This window comes from Limulus polyphemus, unplaced genomic scaffold (assembly GCF_000517525.1).
Source record: "Limulus polyphemus unplaced genomic scaffold, Limulus_polyphemus-2.1.2 Scaffold293, whole genome shotgun sequence".
NCBI lineage: Eukaryota > Metazoa > Arthropoda > Merostomata > Xiphosura > Limulidae > Limulus > Limulus polyphemus.
Genome location: NW_013665903.1, coordinates 533762 through 549750, shown reverse-complemented (window position 1 = coordinate 549750; position 15989 = coordinate 533762). Strand labels below are relative to the sequence as shown.

Here is a 15989-nt window from a genome sequence, read left to right as displayed (position 1 = left end):
ACCGCTATTTAACCCAAGAAATTTTAGCGGTTTCGATTTTCTGCGATGGCCGGAGCACGAATAGTTTATATTGTAACTTTGCACCAGAAATCATGTTCGTAAAAGAAAAAATGGTATTTACGCCATCTATTGACTAATATCAGTATTGTTACCGCTCATAAACGGGACAGTGTTTTTAACCACAGTAAACGTAGTGTACTCTCATACTAATACACTTTTACCAAGATAAAAGTCCTTTTCTTGTTGTTGACTATTTAAACTTTTATAGTGACATTATTAGTTGTAAAGCAATGTTAAAAATATATACAACATATAAAAATAGTTGTCAGAAGTGGGATTCGAACCCACGCCCGGAATACCGGACTGCGACCTGAACGCAGCGCCTTAGACCGCTCGGCCATCCTGACGTTGTTATTTGTACTTTATACTATATTTTATCTAATTCAAATGTTCCTGTTTACAATTTCACTTTTGTATATAAATATATTTTTTATAAACGATACAATATCTTTAAATTGTATTGGCAAGCAAAAGGGAAAATAATAACATGATAATAGTGTCATGAAATATAATTTCTTACAAGGTCTGTGCTGTTACTAGAAGGTGGGAGTATTATGATAAGGCACGCTAATGTACTGTTGGAGTTACCAGTTTGATATCTCGTTTCAAAACATTTATATTTTTACCGCACATTATAATTCGTATTTGTTTCCCAAACATAGTTCATACAACTGCCTTGGTCTTTATTGTTTAAGTTTAAAAGTTTAACTACAGTTTTTACGGTTTATATCATTGGCGAGTTCATTTTTATTATTCGGTAAAAGTAATACAAAGTCTAATCCACTTAACGAAAATGAAAGCTTTTTTTTTTTTTTAATTTACTGCAAATTCTACGAGCTCAACGAGTGCCAGGTGTAATCCACAAATAAAATCAAGCATACTTATTAAAAGTTATTTGTTAAATTTCCTCTCATTTCTATGCACAAACTCAAAACTGGCTGACCAACACAAAATAATCAATGTACATCACTGTCACAGATTCACTAACTAGCTCTTTAACCAACAACTCTAGTATTTTTATATTAATATTATACAATATTATTTGCCTAAGTCTCTAAAAACATTCATACGCCACTTCGAAGTCATGTAAAATCTGAACACTCAGGACCATAGATATATCCAAGCTCAGGACAGTTCCAAGCTAGACATAATACATCATCACAAGACGATAATAAAATTTCTCAAAAGCTCCCTCTAGCAAACAATACAAAAATTAAAATATTAAAACACAGTTCACAAAACTGCCCACTCTCTGGACTTAGAAATCTCCAGAAACAGTGTTTCTCAATCGCCAGTCTGAAACTACAACCCCTTGCTGTTCTGTGGATTTTACAAAAACAAATAAAAGAACTGACAGAATATTTATATTTGAATCGTAATATTTTTTCATTGTACTTGCATTTTAATAGTCAGTAACAGTTTAGGAAGGAAACGAGCTAGCCACTGATTTCGAAAAGGTGTAGAAATGAAGAAATGTTATCCTAAGCAATCGCAAAATAAAACAATAATAAGTTAAACTTAAACTTACATAATTAGTAATAAAGTCACTGTTTACAATTTAAAAAGTTACTATTCATAAATAGGCATTATAATCACTAATTAAATATGTTATACAAATAAAATTCTGATTAACAAAACATAGTTATCTTCATTATCTTAGTCCCAGTCTTCAAACTGTCTATTCGTAAAATTTTTTGGTGGTTTTCTTTTCAGCCTATGGTAAAGAGATGGTATGATCTATTTTCCTTTATCTTCATTTGCTGTCTTGCCACTGAGGGAGTTCTGTCCAGGTAGATGGTCGAAAGAATCCATTGGCAACTATATACCTGTTAATAATCTGGAAGAGGTCTCATCTGGAACATTGGGGTTTTCAGCAACTCGACTTACTTCTGGGCAAGAATTCATTAAAGTTAAGCAATTAGTTACTTTCTCGTCGACATCCTTCCAAAGACGACCATGAGGGATGACCTTTGGTTTTACCCACCTATTATTTTGGATTCTTATTTGTCGCACTCCAAGTCGGCTATTTTCGTTAATCTGTATGCTCATTATTGTTGCTACTTATCTTTTAACCTCTGGTAGTGTAATTGTCGTATAGTGCATGGGAATTTCTCGGCCATAGTCTAAAAAGCTAGTTTAACCTCACATCTATTTTCTGCATGAAATCTATTCCGAATATGCTCTTTTCCTTCGTGTAATTTACCCACATTTCATATGTGTAGAGAAGCTTCCCAATAAATTTTTGAATTGTATTATTCTCTCATTGATGTTCATTTCTACCTCATCGACTTTGCTGTTATAATTTTCTCCACTTCATACATTTTGTTACTGCAATCCCTCTGTATTTCACAGAAGTATTTTTACACTTCAAATTTATTATAATTTCTCTGTACATCCTTACTAACTTCTCTGATCTTGTTTTTAATAAAACAAAATTTGTTCTCAATTTATCTTTCTTCTTATTGGAACTTTATGTCCACTTACTGTTCAGACTAATTCAACTTCTTTCTTCATTTCAAGTGGCATTTTCCTACCTTTCATTACAAGATCGGCTCGAACAATTGTAGCCATAGAACCAGTGTAAATCAACAAGTTGCAAAGCTTCCCATCAATAAATCTATTATCTTGTGGACTAGTTTCCATAAATCATGAGCTTCTTATTGGCAGATGGAGTACTTTTAGTTGAACTTTGCTCATTAAGTCCAACTACTTCACGTTTATGATGCCTGGTTAGCTCTTTGTTGCTCCTTTGATTTGGTTGGGCACTAGGACTCATTCTGATGGTATTATATCCTTGGTTTATTATCACCCATTGATTCCTCACTACACCTACTGTAATGCCCATATTTTCCATACTTATAACAATTTTCTTTATCTGACATCATTTAGAAGAAGTTTTTATTTCTCATCTACTTTTGTTTGCAGTTTATGGCAGTATGTCATTTTAAGTCATAATTGAAACACTTAATTCACATATCCTCATTCACTGTAGAATCTATGAATTGGTCACGTGCCAACGAATCCACCAATTCATATGGAGCATCTGGAAAATAACCCTACTCTGTTCCTTAACTTTGCTTTTGAAACTTCGTTTTGGCGTGTCACTTCAAACTTGTTCAATTCAGGCAGCCACCAATGCTTGATAATCGCTACGACTCTCAGCTTAGTAGAAGGTTGCTTAATGTTATTAAAGCTAGTACTTATAAATGGGCTGCAAGTTGAAAGACTTTATTCACGTTAGAAATTATTTGGAATTGAGCCTGACATGCCTTTTAAAATATTTTTCATCATAATCTGTTGGTTTCTTAAATGGGCTATATTACTAAACTCGCCAGCTTAATTTTAGAACTGGGTCAGGTAGTGATAAAAATGTAGTACTTCAGGAAGGTTCTGTAGTCATGACTGGCACATGAATTGTATTTTCTTGTTCCTGTTGAGGTTCTTGAGAAGATACAGAGAGAGAGAGATGTGGCTGTAATGATCCTTACATTTGACATAACCAAATTATCCATTGGATCTATGGGGCCCAAGTCCATGTTCTAAGAAGTTCCAGAAAAATAGAACGGTGTTCTTTGTTCACCTTCTTGCTTCCCCCCCCCAAAAAAAAACGTTTTTAATTACATTGTAACTGAGTTTGGCAATCAATCTGCATACATTAAGAAATTATGATCTTTATATTTTCATATTGTGATTAAGTTTCATAATTTGATTAAATTAAATGATATTCTCATCTCATAATTTTTTTACCCATTTGTTGAAAAATTTAATTAAGCCTCCTACTAGAGAATGCGTGGGCTTGGTAGAATGCACTTCTTTTTTTCGTTGCTTAACATTTGTTTCATTGTTTTTATTGGATGTGATGATTTTCACTTACGCGAGTTTTTATTTCATGAATTTGATCATTGATAAAGGATGTAATATGAAAAAGCATATGGTGGGGTTGAAGAGAGCTCATTTTTTCCATGACCACGCTTGGTTAATATAGTACTGCATTTGCCTATTCATTTTTCAGTTGCTTTATTCTGTCACTGATGTTCTTTTCTATCTCATTTCCTGCACTTCATAAATTTTGTTTCTTTAATCCTTCCGTACTTCACAGACGAATTTTTTCAATTCACATTTATTGTAATAATCGCTCTGTATATCTCCAATAACTTCTCTGACCTTGTTTTCAATCTTTTTTTTTTTAATTTGTCTCTGAGTCTTACATTATTTTTTTATAATTCTTCTCTTAAATTCCTGGCTCTTACCTCTTGATCTTTTAATTTACCCCCAGTGGCACAGCGGTATGTTTACGGACTTACAACGCTAAATCTGGGTTTCGATATCCGTGGTGGGCAGAGCACAGATAGCCCTTTCTAAGTGTTACGTCTCCGTTCGTTAGTTGATTTTCCGTAACTTCGTTCCAACGAAACTTTAGCGACACAAGCCCTTTCTTAATAAAACTGGTTTATTCTTTCCGAATATAACTTTACCGATACACTTATTTTCAACAGTCGCTCTATAACAAACGCTATAACAACGAACGTTAACTTCAACAATACTTTCTGACTGCAGTTCAATTACTCACTACCTACACACCTTCAAGTCACGCCGTGACCATCTTATATATACCAGACCACCCCTAATCTAGCAAATGCTAGAGCACTCCCGAATGAACAGGATAGTTCTAGAAAATAGGTGGCGTGACACCAGTCACGTGACCTCGCTGACGCAACATAAGTCTTTAGTTAATTTCTAGCCTCTCTTTTCAAGATCTTCTTTTAATTTCCTGTTTCTTGCTTGTTTCCACTGTTTCATCATTTCCGGAAAATTCTCGATCTCATTTCGACAAAGTATAGTTATCTTGATTTTGAAGTGTTGTTTGAATTCTATTTTATTTTCACCAAAATAATCGTGTTCCTTACACTAGCTTTGTAATAGTTCTGTGTTCTGTTTTGATTTTTTGGTAAAAAATAATGCAGAGTCCAGTACACTTAAGGAAAAGAAAAGCGTTTAATTTAACTAATTAATTTATTTTTTTACCACAAGTTGTACAAGTTCACCAAGCAATAGGCCTGATTCACGACTAAAACTAAGCAGTCACTTATACTTAAATTTCTTATCGTATCCTCGATATAAACACAAAACTGGCTGATTAACACACTAGTTAACTGAATAATCGATCGACAACACTGTAAGAGACTCATTACTTAACCAATTCATGAATCAACAACTCTCCTGTATTTTTATATTATTACGATATTGTTTCATCAAATCTATATACACTTAGGAAATTTCTAGCCCTCTCAGATTATCATTACTCCATGTCAAAACTCCCTCTAGCAAACAACACAAAATATATAAGTTAAAATATTAAATCGTAGTTTAGTACAATATTACCTTAGGATACAAAAAGATAATTAAAGTACAACTGTTTAGAAACAGATGTGTCCTGTCTTTGTTTTTGAATTTCGAACAAAGCTACTCTGCACTAGCCGTCCCTAATTTTGAAGTGATAGACTAAAGCAGTGGTTTCCTTTTTTTTTTTCACTGATGACACCATAATCTATTAACCTTGATTTGCGTGACACCTCTGCTGCCACATGCAATATTTTTTGTTCTAGATTTGTTATTAATTTTATTAATTCTTCTTCTTTTGGTGAAAGTCTCATGACATCCCCAGCAACTTGCCGCGACACACAGTTTGGAAACCATTGGACTAGAGGGAAGGCAGCTAGTCAACATCTCCAACTCTTGGACTGCTCTAATCGAATAGTGGGATTTCATTGTAACTCTACATGTATATAACTAACGCACCCATGCACCCAAAGTGCAGATCGATTTTTTTTTTTTGGCGGCGGGGGCAATAACCATGGTACTTCGGTTCCACAGTCCGCCACGCTTCCCATTGTACGCACTCGCCCAGAAACAATTGTGAAGTACGTAAGGAGATTGATATTGTGAAAATGTGCTTTTTTTATAAACAATTCAGGATACTATTCTCCATTAAACCTCCAAGCAAGGAAAACATTCAAGTTCTAGTAGCGATCCATGATGGTGGGGTGGGGGTGGGGGGCAAAACCCATGTCTTTTTTTATTTAACAATATTATACAGTGTAGTATCAAAGTGTGGAGGCAAATGTTAACTGTTTACCATGAAAGCCCCATTGAAATGCAGTTTTAAAGTTAATCTTTGTTTGAGAAACTGTAGGTGAAGATTTTTTTTCCAATTTATTGTAATATCTCTTTTTTTGCGTTCTATGAAATCTCTATTTTATTACGCACCTTCAGGACTTGCAAGCTCCAAAGCCAAAGCAGATTCCACCATCTTATTTGGAAACCTTTGAAATATAATTTTTGTTGATCTGCTATTTTATTTACTAAAAGCTTCCAGCTTGTTCTTTCTACCCTTTTTAATTTTTTGGATGAGCCACAAGCTTACCCAATCACGAAAGACAGTATTATGACGCTAAAGCTCTGTCCAATAATTGTATGTGTTTTATACATTTAAACCACGCCTACTTATACTCGATTGGCGTCTTTTTCACCTGTGTCGTTTAGCGACAGACAAGAAAGTAATATTACAATTTGTTATGGTAGTTTTCGGTAAAATATGAGAGTGTTCAGTCAATTGAATCCGTTCAATATTTTATAGATATAGTTTCATGCATAGTTATTATGGACTGTGTTACCTTCTCCGATGAGTCTAATCAGCTTGTTCACTTGGACTAGTCGAGTCTTGTGGATTTTAATCTAAAAGCAAACGATTGACGAGGTGGCGCTGAATAGCACCGACACATATCGCATCTCTCACGTTTCGGTAAGCACGTCCTCTTATTAAGCCTACCAATAGTAGTATCAGGCTAGGCTATAAGATGCAAAATTTAAAACGACAAGGGTAACAACTATACGCTATCTTCGTTACTATTCAAACAAACTAACATATTTTTTATATTTATAACACAGTAACGGATTGTTACCACTATCATACTAATACTGTATACATGTTGTAAAAAACGATTTTTAAGTTTAAAATTTAAACGCATATCTTAGAATTTATCTCTGCCACTGTTAGCTTATTTACTTATTAAACTTCAAGTTAAAGTTAAAAAAAGATATGGTTTGTTATGTATTATTAGTATTACTAATATTAGAACCAGATGTCATTTTTATCAGTAGTTTTTGTGAATGTTTCAAGAAGGCTATATAAAAGAAAACTGTCTTTGGAATTGAAATTAGACTAGAAATTTAAATCTTCACTAAGCTTATATATTTTGAAGTATAATACATAATACAAAAAGTTTAAGATGCACATTTGGAAACTAAAAACCATTAGGTATTCAAAAATCCAATTTCAATTGCTCTGAGAAGTTTTCAATTTTCTTGCTAATTTTAATGCTGTTTACAAAAACAAAAGCTAAGCAATTATTTTTTCAAACATGTGTAACTAGAACCCCTGTTTATTCTATCTTTTCAACGATTTTTTTCTTAGCCTAGTTTCAAATTCTTTGTAACACGGTGATTACTCAAACTACTGCCTGATGAAGAGCGTCTGTTTTCTCGAAACGTTATGAATACAAAACTAAATAATTTTCATTGAGACGTGTTAATTTATCCATTATTAACTTCTTATCCGAATTGTTTCTGCTCACGTCTTTCGGAACAACAGTCGCTATGCAGTTCTTAGTTTTAAGTGTTGAACAACTTAAGTTATAGTATAAGCCTGTGGTCCCGAACAGGCAGCCCATGTCAACATCAAACCATTGAAAGCCTGATTTTTGGTCAGGCGCTATTATCAAATATTTCCAAAGTAAGCAAAACTTTCGATTTAAACGCCAAAAGCTGGAGAAGCAGTAGAAACCGATAGGCCTAACATCTGTGATAACTATGTAAACTGTTAATTTATGGTCATCACCTTAAAGTGGTTAGGTGTGAAAAATAAGTGGGGACCACAGCTGTAGCTTATTTGTTGTACAAGTAAAGATAAAAATAGCAAATATAGTTACATGTTCATATTTGTATTATATAGTTGCTTTAAAGCTTAACAGTTACTTATGTTTTCTGATTTCATAAGAATGTAATTGTAAAATATTTTGAATTAGTCAATGGGGAAAAGGTGCTGCTTTACCAAATTGTATGTAACTTAAGTATTTAGTTGCAATTTATTGGTACATGCACATCGTTATATTAAACATAGGGAATGATACATCCTAGTTTTACGAGCATATGAATATCGGTATATTACAAATTGTTTCGAAACGTGTAACACTAACAACACGAGAGCATAAAACCGTAAGTATTTTCTTCCGTTATTTTATCAGAAATGTTTTAAAGTGATGTTTTACACTAGTCTTTAAATGTGATAGTTTAGACCCTTGGTAGCCCTGTACCATACTGCAGTGATTTTTAGTGGAAAATGATTTTATAAGGTTAACATGTGTACAAAAAAAAATATATATAATGTAATTTTTGTTTTGATATACACATTTTAAAGTATCGTAAAAGTATAGAGTAGTATTTCTGTGCTGTAATTTACCATAAACCTGTTCCTTAACAGAATTGTTTTTTTCGCTGGTCAGTGAATACGAATATGTTTGTGTGTTGTCAGTTTTTGGGTGGTTTTGTCATTTACATTATTGATTTGTGTATTATAAATAGAATTATGTCAAATTTAGTATATAACTCACTCTTGTCATTTGTATCTGTGGACTTTCTAATTCAAGTTCACTTTTAGTTCAGAGTGCTGGTTGGCTTTGTGGTAGAGCTCTGGATTTCGGAGTAGCTAAGCTGGGTTCAAATCGAGGAGATGCCACAAAATATTTCCCTCATTTTAGTTATGGGCGCGTTATAAGTTAACAATCAGGTCCATAACGCGGATAGTGTGTGGTTGGTTGTTGCTGACTGACTACTTGTTTTTTTCTTCTGGTCAGCAATTCAAAATAGGAACAGCGACAGCCCTAGTGGTTTTGCTATAAATACAAATACTTTTAGTTTAGGATTGACTGTAGAGCTTAGAATGTCGATGTGCTTGGCTTTCTAATAGTAAAGTATTTTAATTTAAGTTTTTATATGTTGAATTTATATTGTTGTAACGAAAGATCGGCGGTAACACTGGTGATGTTGGCGCACCCGTTTTCCCCAAGGTACTCGGTATTTAGCTATTTGCGTTATCTCGTGTACCACCAGAGAGCAATTTGTCTATCAACAAGCTTAGACTCCGCCTCTGTTGGCAATGTTCCAAATAACGCCAAGTGTAAGCGGTTCTTTCTTCCAGGGAAGGGGAATCTAATTCTATCTAACGTTTATATATGCAGTGAAGCATCTGAAACTGGTGGAGTGAGAGATAACGTTCCCGGTAAGCATTAGAAAAGTATTTAACTCGGCAGTCTCACGCATGCTATCGTCCCCCCCCCCCGCCCCAATGTTTTTCCTGGCGGGGTGTAGTGGAACTCTGGACATTGTTGAAATAATATTCTTACTTATAAAGATTAGAATGAATTTTTTTCTCAGTTGGGTACCATAGCTTTTATCAATATTTTCGACCCAGTAATCATTTAACGAGATTCGGCTAGCTTAGGAAATTTAGTTGCTATTAATCTTTTTAATAAAACATAATAATAAATTTACAATAACAAAACTAGTTATATTAAACATTCTAACTAGTAATGTTAATAAAAGTTACATTTAAAGAAAGAGTACAGAAGCTGAGTACGTTAGATTAAAACGATTTTGGAGCATCACCACGGCGTTACAGTCGGTGTGTCTATATCCAGTCACTTCTCTATCTGACAACTGTACATCTTGACAATAGCTCTTCAGCATAGTTTCCACTCTATAAAGCTGACATGTCCAAAGTGCACCACTCACCCTTGTGTACTTTTGATGATCCATCTAGCTTACAAGGAAAAGAATTTCCAGCACCCATTGTAACAATCAGATTACATAGAAATCCATAGCCACTACATCTTGACTTGTATGTTTATGTACAGAATACCCATTTCATTCTTCAGCTGCTTAAGGTATGATCCAGGTGAATGGGAGGTATGACTGGAAGCCATATCTTGGTGCTCTTTCCTCGTCGGCCTCCTTTCTCTATAAAACTGGTATTTCTTTGTGATTAAATAAAAAAAAAAATGGGGGAGTGTCAGAATATGCCATGTACCACTGGTAGCAAATGGCACAAGATTTGTTACAGTTATGTAGGTAAATACATTTCATTGAGTGTTTGTTGAAATGATAGCATCAATATAACTGTGTTTAAGTAACATTGTACTTGATCTCCTTAAGAATGTCTTCTGACCAATGAAATCTCATTATGTGGTTCCAAAGGTGTAAATTTAGAGCAGCCTGACATCTGAGATAAGTTACTATGACATGTTACTGGTCGGCTATAGAGTTGACGAGAAGGAAGTACAGATAGTACAGCAAATGACTGATGTATATGAAGATACAAAATGGCACAACTTACTTAGTTGATTTCTGATTAAAACTGCAAGCTTACCTGTATAAAATACTAAAGCATTTTTCTGTTTAATAGCATTTGGTTGTGCAGGAATGTTTATACTACTTAAATGGTCATGATTAATTTTGTTTATAATATGTATTGGAAAAGCATATTAGTTAAGAAACAAAGCATTATAATACCAATTTTTTACTGGTTATTTTGTATGTTTAATGAATTAATATTTTCACCAGGTTTATCTTAAACAAAACCTTTATATAAAATCGTCAAAATTAAAATATAAACTCATGAATTTTTTTTTAATGAAATTTTTTATTCAAACTTATCATTTTTTGTTATGAGTGAGGGTCTCAAGATATGGAACCTGATGATATTCTTTACGTTAACTATGAATTTATTATTATTTTATTATTTTGTTGAGATAGTTCAAAAACTACCCACAGGTTCTGTGTCTTCAAGTATAATGTAAGTATTATTATTTAAAGTATTTATGTATACTTAAAATCATAGTATACTTAGAACTTCATGATATAAATTGTAATTACATTATTATTAATAATAATAATTTAGAATAACCTTTTCTTAGGTATATGGATTTCTTTTACCCATATTTTGGATATTTTGAGTCTTTTTTTATTTTTGCAGACTGAGGATGGAACAATCTGTTACCCTACCTTTGCACTAAATTCAATATTCAGATTTTAACAAACGAGCATCTTTATACATATTAAGTATTGAAATAGGAGGGAAAAGGTAATTAAAGTAGATTTCTATTTTGAATGGAAAGTTGTTCGTATCTGAAGTTAAGTTGTAAATTAAAATATGTGATATGTTATTCTGTTAATACTAATATTTATAATTCCTTAGATGTTCAAAACATAATTATATTGTTACTGTAATTATAAATAGATAATAACAGATTTATTTTATCATTATTTATAAAAAAAATAACAACTAAAAGTCTACATTTCATGAATTATAAAAATTTCTGATCCTAATTTCTTTTAACAATGTAAAATTACCAGTATGGCACTTAAATTTTGAAGTATCATTTGAGGAAGTATTTGCAATTAAAAGAAAATTTTGAAAATTTTGGTGATAGCTAGAAAAAAATTCATTGTTAAAAGATCAAGTTAATAAACAAGATTATATCCATTTATTTAACTTTATTGAAACACAGACTAATAACATTATTCTAGAATGTTGAAAAAAATTGAGAAAATTTAAAAGAGAATTTTATCACCCTGATGATATAATCTTCATTCTATTTAATTATGTTTTAAGTAACATAAACAAATTTGTATTAGCTTGTAGCATAAAATTTATCATTCCAATGAAAAAAGACTTAAATTTGAGGATCATTGAATTTTGAAGAGATGTTGCAAAAGTTATATAAACAAATGTGGCCGGGCAGCAATGAATTTTTCAACAGCATAAGAATGCAGATAAATGGTATTGGTTTAGCTTTGTTTAACAACTATAATTTTGGAAGTGAATCCATAAATATAAGTAAGGATAAGTGTTAAGTCATAAAAGAAATACATAAAAGTAAAAAACGAAATATAGAAAAGTGAGGTAAAGGAATTAATATAGAAAACTTGTTCTTATTCCGGGATTGTATATGTAATTCCTAAGGTTCATAAGAAGGGTTGTTGGGTTAAATCGATTATATCTAATATTGATATATATGATCATAATTTCTGGTTCTCTAACAAGTTTTTGGAGCCAATAGCTAGTAATAATTATGCTGTCAAGATTTTTCCCAGCATCTGGATTTTGTCTGTAGGTGGAATATTTCCAATGCATTTGGATGCTATGACCACAGACATTGTCTGTTATGACTTAATGTTGACAACTAGGACTGATAATGGAAAATTATTGTTTAAGTTTAGTTTTAGTTGTATTGTAAAGTTTATTTTATCATTATTGTTTTATAGTGCTGATTTAATTGCCCATTGACAATTAATTTAACTGAAAGTATTAAAGCTATTTATTTATTTATATGCATGCACGCATGCACTAACAGAACCTATATATGAGCAGAGCTTTTATATCAAAATGAAAATAATGATTTTGTAAGCAAGTGATTCATGAATTTTGTAAAAATGAATCCTGTTTTAGATGTGACAGAAACTTGTATGACCAAGTAGGTGGTTTAACTATGGGACAACCTGTGATACATTGTGTTATGGTTATGTATTGTAACTGTGTGTGTAATGTTTTAACAATGACTTCAAATTGAAGAAACTTATCTGCATTTGATGCATAACTTCAAAGGTATGGGTTGAATGTCCAAACCCTACATACTTGCCTTGGTGGGCAGGAGTTATTCATCCCATGTATCTACATATGATGATTCTATAAATTAGGTCAGATGTGATTTCTGACCATAGAGAAAACAAAGTGAGCCTTATTCTGATTTACTGACAACCTCATTCATAAGAAAAAATGATAACTTTAAATGTGAGATATTAAGGATTTCATATGAAAACCTTCACAGGTTTGTTTATTAATTTTTATTGTTTGTTACCATTTCTTTCAAAAAATTCTGATGATAATAGTAATTCATTGAGTATTCAAGTAAATTAACAAGTACACATGATTTGTTGCTTAAAGAGCAGGAAAACATCAGAAAGTTGTTAATTAAAAGTGTTTTTCTAATAGGTATTATGAACAACATTAATCACAACTATTTGAATGGCAGTTGAATTAAGGTATGCTATGTTGTGTAATTTTCATTTTAGTGTAAATGTAAAGAGACACATTTATAAATAGTAAGCACAGGAGTTTCTATTTCAAAAGAAATCAAACACTGTTTATGTAAATAATAGATGCAAACACACTTTGTGGCAAAAAAAACATCTTTCTGGAACAACACTTTGATCTGCTTACCAAAAACTCCACCATAGCATCTGGAACATAATTTAAAATATCTTTATCCATGGTCATTTACATGTGTAAACAAGTAAAACCTACTCTTAACACACACAATGCAACCTATACTATTACCAAAATTGTTACAGTTGATCTAACATAACTGCCAATAATCATACGTATTCATTCATCACTTTGTAACTAAGTGGCTCTTACCAATCCATGAAATTCATAACCAATTTTTAAGATTGCAGAGTTGGTGGTTTGATTATTCTTACTTTTCTAAAGTCCACACATTCACAGATAGCATGCTGATAGTACAGGCTTCACAGATGGCCTCTGTTCACAAAGAGTTGCTCTGTTTACTATAAAGTTGTAAGATATATTCCGGCAACTGTAACAAAGAGACCTTTGTTATGCACTGACAATATTTTCGGCTATCATAAATGTTTTATAATGTCAATGATGCTATTGAGCGGTCTCACGTAACTAATACGTGATGTTTTGGTATCTTGCACATACTTTTGTACTACTAATATATTAAGTTGGTCAAACTAGTCTGTGTGTGTGTGTGTAAGCATTTATACTCCCCAAGTTTCCTTGCAGTGTAAGTTTAGTAGGTGTGTTACAAGTTCAAGGGGTGCACGATACCTTTGACAGTATAATGTATACTAAATATTTTTTTAATTAAGTTGTTACCTTTCTAACCGGATTGCACTTAAAGAAACAGTTTACCATACAATGATTTTGTTATCACAAATTATATTTGTCATTATGTGAAAATGTAATATATATATTGTAATATATAAAATGAATGTTGGATACCTGTATATTTTAACTTAATTCATTTTTGAAAAACATTGAGTTGCCTTTTAATCACTTTAGTCAGTTTAGCTTTTAATACTTGATTTTTAAAAGAATAAAATAATGGTGAAAAATTGAAACAGTGTTTTAAAACCAATGTTTGTACATGTAAAAACTTTCATTTTGTCATCTGCAAGTAAGAATGTGTATGTCTGAAAGTTTTTTTTTTCAGTTTTGAAAAACACATGATCTGACATTTGGTAAATATGACAGGCATATTTTAAACTGTGAAACGTATAACATATCTTAGGCTGGAGAATGTACCAAATTTGTCAGTCATATAGCTGTGCAGGTAATTGTAGCCTTTTGCACTTTAATTTTAAAAACAATCATTATAAATCAATGACTTAACTTCTCTGTGGAACTTATTTTAATCATTATACAATAAATGCAACTAACCTATGGGAAGTGTTTACCAACTTTTATACAATTTACTTGTGTGGGTTTTCAGCAAACTGCTAAACTATACATAATTTAGAGATTTATAAATTACTTCACTTATAGTCAAACATATGAATACAAATGGGTCTATTTATACCTTGTCATCTTTGAGCATACACATTTTGAAGAAATATATATGTATGTGTGTGTGTGTGTATATGTGTGTGTGTGTGTGTGTGCATATATATATATATGTATATACATATATATATAAGTAACATATTCAAATATATATATATATATATATATATACAATTATTGTTACTTTTTGAATGTTTAACCCTATCTCTGTGTGCACATTACTAATTTACAGTCATGCCTAAGCGAAATCTATATTTAGATTTATTGTAACTGAAGTTATTAACATACTAAAAATTACCTACGTTGTAAACTGAAATATCTCAAGTTAAGACACAAGTCAAACACGATTTTTAACATTGCTAATCTACACTGTTATGTCTCTGAGCTAAATCTAAATACACATTTATTATAAGTGACTAAGAGTATGATAATATTAGAAATTACCCCCGTCTTATATGCACGTCAAACGTTTACTTCTTGAAATAAAATAAATACAATTTTGGCGCCTAACACCTTTTCTATATCTAGACACATTACGCTTACTTTAATTGTTTGATTTACACATAACGCGTTTGATTTATAATGAGAGTATTAATACTTTCCGCAAAAAAGAAACGAGTTCGTCTCGTTACTTTCTCTGTTGTACACTTACGTTAGTGTTGTTTTGTTTTTAACCAAAGTAAGTTTCAGTTTGAACTTTCTAAGCAAGTAAAATATCCAAGCGATGTGTTAAGTGTGATTTGTTCTTTGAGTAAGACAAGTCTAACTATTGTTTGTGTCTACCGTGGGGAATCGAACCCCGATTTGTAGTATTGTAAGTCCATAAACTTGCTGCTGCCCCACCGTGTGACAAAATTGTTTTCATATAAGCTTTATCGGCACTAAGCTCTTAGTTTCTCCTTTCTTTTGTTTTTGTTAAACTTGGCTAATTGCGCGCATGCACATTGTTTAATCAGATTGATGCATATTAATCATTCAGTCTGCGAGTCAGGGAGACATATTTGGTGGGTTGATGCCCAAACAAAGGTTTCTTGTACTTTCTCTCTCTCTCTTAAATCTGAATAAAAAAAATTTAACTTTGCGATATTTGTAATCTGAATCTAAGCTGCCCATTAGAGTGACCGAATCCGAACTAGTTTCTAGGCTATGAGAGAATAAAACCTATACCCCAATCCAAAATCCTACACGAAAGACAGTAGTTGCCCCAGGTATTATTGGGTAATAC

At 32.2% G+C, this 15989-nt stretch overlaps 1 protein-coding gene and 1 non-coding gene across 5 annotated transcripts in view; one reads left to right on the top strand and one right to left on the bottom strand.

Annotated features, from left to right (window-relative positions):
• Positions 1–323: 323 nt before the first annotated feature.
• On the bottom strand, positions 324–407 carry Trnal-cag. The gene has a single exon. It is a non-coding gene; the product is annotated as a tRNA-Leu (tRNA).
• A 6229-nt stretch (positions 408–6636) lies between these two features.
• LOC106457110 (polyhomeotic-like protein 2) overlaps positions 6637–15989 on the top strand; it is an 80610-nt gene continuing 71257 nt past the window's right edge. For all 4 annotated transcript variants that reach the window (XM_013916493.2, XM_022382925.1, XM_022382924.1 and 1 more), the window contains exons 1-2: positions 6637–6862; positions 11150–11257. The gene's annotated coding sequence lies outside the window, so the exon portion shown is untranslated. The remainder of the gene's footprint in view (positions 6863–11149; positions 11258–15989) is intronic.